The sequence below is a fragment of the Fukomys damarensis genome, unplaced genomic scaffold, assembly GCF_012274545.1.
Source record: "Fukomys damarensis isolate Sample0158 unplaced genomic scaffold, DMR_v1.0_HiC HiC_scaffold_23, whole genome shotgun sequence".
Lineage (NCBI taxonomy): Eukaryota > Metazoa > Chordata > Mammalia > Rodentia > Bathyergidae > Fukomys > Fukomys damarensis.
The window spans coordinates 32064924-32069195 of record NW_022900935.1 but is presented as its reverse complement, the minus strand read 5'-3'; the positions used below and the strand labels follow the sequence as shown (position 1 = coordinate 32069195).

At 47.9% G+C, this 4272-nt stretch overlaps 1 protein-coding gene across 1 annotated transcript in view; it reads right to left on the bottom strand.

The window, feature by feature from the left end:
- Lrrc42 (leucine rich repeat containing 42) overlaps positions 1-3351 on the bottom strand; it is a 22399-nt gene extending 19048 nt beyond the window's left edge. The window contains exon 1 of the mRNA XM_010610369.3: positions 3188-3351. The gene's annotated coding sequence lies outside the window, so the exon portion shown is untranslated. The remainder of the gene's footprint in view (positions 1-3187) is intronic.
- Positions 3352-4272: the final 921 nt, after the last annotated feature.

The following is a 4272-nucleotide window of genomic DNA, read 5'->3' as shown; positions in this document are numbered from 1 at the left end:
TTTTTTTTTTTTTTTTTTTGAGACAAGGTCTTGCTATGGGGTTCAGGCTGGCCTCAACACTCTTGGGCAAATCCTCCTGCCTCAGTCTCCCAAGTGCTGGGATTACAGCCACCACACCCAGCTACTCTGACCGACGTTTACAGTGTGCAAATTCAGTTTTTTTAAGGCACTTACAAGTGTCAACAAAAAGTGAGTGATCAAACATGCTGAGTCTCTGGAGATAAAACAATGAGCTGCGTGCAGGTACCAGCACTGTCCACGCTTCAACTGAAGATAATTGTACGAATAAAGCACATGGGAAAAAAATAATAATGTGCCTGGCCTTGCCTCTTCAGCTCATCTGTGCACACTCAGCTCTGTAGCCATTCTCTACAAACTGGGTGGACTACACATGCGCTCTGGCCCACAGGATGGGGCCTGTACTATTCCCTTGGGCTGGGCATCCTTGTCTGCCTCCCTGACCTAGCTACTTCCTAGCCATCACTAACACTCAGCTCACTGCCACCTCATCCCCCGTCCCCTTTACCAGTACACGCCTGTCTAGTTTTCCCAGAGTGCCCAGTGTCTTCTTCTATACAATACTTAGCACCACGTACTTTCTATGCACTTGTGACTGCACCCAGAATTGTGAGCTCTCTGAAAGCAAGGCACTTGATTCATCCCTCTTTCCCAGGCCTAACAGTGCCCTGTGCTGAGTAAGCCCTCAACAGCTACTCACTGAACTGAATGAGAGGAAGGGTGAGACCTGTGCGGGAAGATTTAGTGCTCCGAGTTGCAGAGCCTGCTGATACTGTTGCTAGGAGCCAGGGCCTCTTCCAGGCAACAGCTGCAGGCTCTCTCCCACTTGCCATTCCCTTCTGCAGGTGGCAGAAGCAGAGCAGATGATGGGAGTTTACTGCTGCTGGTACTACCAGGAAAAAACAACAGAAAAACTAAAATGCAGGGGAGAAAAACCCTGTCACAGAGCCAGCTCTCGTAACCCATACTGTTCTCCTGCCAGCATTCAGTGTCCGCTGCTAAGGAGACGTCTCACTTACTCTAAGCTCCCCTTCCAGGAGGGGTGAGCATCTGGCCCCTTCAACCTCCCAGACCTTAATCCTGATGTGGGGGGCGGGGGAGCACTTTCCTTTTGTCTTTATCCTTGTCCTTGCACATTCAGAGCCCTACTGTATCTGCAGGTCAGAAACAGATATCAGGTATGGAGGGCCCTAGAAAGGAATGACTTGGTTTCAACAGTAGGCACATTCCATGGAAGATCACATGCTACAATAAATGAGTACACTGTGAGCACCCTGAACAATGAAACGGCCTACCAATCTGCATTGCTCCTTATCCTCATCCGCAGTAATGAGCTTCCCCAGGCTTTGGAGTAAGATGGATGGTGGATGGATAGCCATGGGGATGAATGAACAGATGACCACTTCCAAGGAAAACTTTGGAAGTGCGATTTCATCCAGCAGAGGGCACAAGCAGCCTGGGACCAGGGTATGGACGCTAATCCCTGTCCAAAATGCAGGCAGCTTTCGCTTCCGGAGATCATTTTCAAAAAAGAGCTGTTAGCCAGGCGTGGTGGCGCACGCCTGTAATCCCAGCACTCGGGAGGCTGAGGCAGGAGAATCACTGTGAGTTCGAGACCAGCCTGGGCTACATAGTGAGTTTCAGGTCAGTCTCAACTACATAGTGAGACCCTGTCTCAAAAAACAAAACAAAACAAAACAAAAAAGGGCTGTTACAACTATATTTTTTCTTTAGATTACTCATCAAATGCTATTTCTATTTCTAAATAATGGAAAAAATTTAGTATTTTCTGAAGAGTAGAGCCACATCATTAGTCCAGACAGTGGTAGCCCAAGGCCTCTCTTTTCTTCAGCTGTATTTGACAAACTGACCTCGGTGACCCTTCATATCTCCACTTCTAACTCTGTATATAACCTGCATTCTCTCCATAAAGCACCTGGGAATTTGTGGGCATCATAAAATGATCTAAGAATTAATGTTTGAATCCTTCAATGTTAAAAACCATAAAGGTAAGACAAACTACTGCTGCCTGCTTCACAAGCACAAGGTCCCGAATTCGATCCTCAGTACCACCTAAAAAAAAAAATCCATGTAGTTAAATTTGTACTAGCTATAGGTCTATTCCTCAACAGAATGACTGACAGCCCACTCCAGACAGGTAGTATTGTAACCCCAACATCAAAACAAAAATACAATAGTGCATGTGCTACTGTCTGGTCATAACAAGTGAGCCAAAAGCACATCACTTCAAATAAATGAAATACAGCCTACTGCATTAAAAATTCAGCTCTCTACAACTTTGAATGAGGCAAGATAACATAATAACTAAACCTGACAGTTTTTTAGACTTTTAATCATGATTATCCCAGTCATGTGAACTGGAAGAGGAAAGAGAAGAGGTAAGAAGGGAGTAATATTAAAACTCTGAGCTGAGCTGGGTGTGGTGGCACAGGCCTGTAACCCAGCAGTTGGGAGGCTGAGACAGGATGATCAGTGAGAGTCAGAGGCCAGCCTAGAGTATATAGCAAGACTCCACCTTAAAACAAAATTAAACTAAACAACCATGAGCTAAATCTGTGGCTAACTTGAGGGGAAAGAGAAGAAAACATTTAACTTTAGTAAGCAACGTAAGTTTACAGTCCCCTTGGAACAGTGGGCCATAACAATCCTAGGAGTAGCAGGCCGCAGCAATGACAGGTGTTAAGGATACTGGATGTGACGGCTACCAGTTATTGAATACATACCAGTTGCCAAGCACCGTGCTAGGTATACCCCACAGGTAACCATCAATCCTACGAGGTCACTTTGCCATTTAATAGATGAAGCAGCTCAGAGAAACACAGGAACATACTTAAGAAACAGAGTTATGGCAGGGCATGGTGGAGCACGCCTGTAATCCTAGCACTAGGGAGGCTGAGGCAGGAGGATCGCTGTGAGTTTGAGACCAGCCTGGGCTACGTAGTGAGTTCCAGGTTAGTCTCAACCACATAGTGAGACCCTGTCTCAAACCCCCCCACAAAAAAAAGAAAGTTATGAAAGCGACAGAGAGAGAATGCAATCTTGGGCCTGTATTACTCCAAAGTTCAAGCTCTTCGCACTGCATGGTGCTGCTTCAAAATAGGTCAGCCCTAAGGATTAGAAAAAAATATTAAAAATCAATCTCACCCACCTGTCTGATCCCTCTGGTACTCCACTGGCTCAAGCCGGGTGGAGGGGAACAGGGAAGAGACAAAAAACAGTGGACATCTGAGGAAAGAGTCGGTGGGAACCGGGCCAGGGCCAGAGTTACAATGAGGCCTCCTCCCTTCTTCTCTCTGCTAGGGCAGAAAGCAGCCACATCCATACACCAGGAAAATGAGTCAACCCCCAGCCTTCATTCCAAGGCCACAGACACATTTGGTTTATTTGAAAATGTAGTATTCTTGAGAAAATTTCTAACATGAAAACCTGACCAGAAACTAGTTGTAAACTACCTTTAGACAACCAGTGATCCACCATCATTGTTCCGAGTCACTGCTATTATTCAATTTTCAATTTTCCCCTCTACTTTTTTCCTGTAACTTGTACTTCCACCTGCCTTCCCACCATACCCGGTCCTCCCTCAAGCTCCAGGGTCTCATCACACCGGGATCCCTACTTTCCACCCCTTCCCCAGAAAGCCAGTCTCAGTATTTGATACTCAGCAACTCTCCAACTTCTCACCAAAATCCAGTCCCCACATCGAAAATCTTAACCTGCTTCACCCAGTCCCAGCTTCTGTCCCCCTCCTCCCACACCCCACACTCTTCCAATCCTTTTGTGCCCTTCTGAAATGTGGCTCTCAGTCGCCAGACCCAACCTCTTCTCCGCCTGCCTGCCCTTGCCGTCTCCACGCCGTTCCACCCCGCACCCCTGCTCTCCTGCACCATCCATTCTTCCCTTCTCCTCACCTCGGGGCTTTCCTCTCCGGGAACCCAATCCCTCCATCCCTTTCCTTGGTCCTCAACCTTCAAAAAACCCCTTCCTGCCTGCCTGTCTCCCAACTTCACAATCCACAGCTCCAACTTCTTTATTCCCTGCCCCCCAAACCCCACCCCTTCCCTATTCCTTTCCTCTGTGCACCCCTCAAACCCCATCCCCCTCCCCAGCACCATCCTGCGCCCTTCTTGTCCCCCCACCCGAGCTAACCTGCCCTCTCTCCTAGCCGGGCGGGGGTCCCCAATTCTCCCACGCTTCACAGCCCACCGGAGCACCCCGCCCCCACTCTTAACCCTC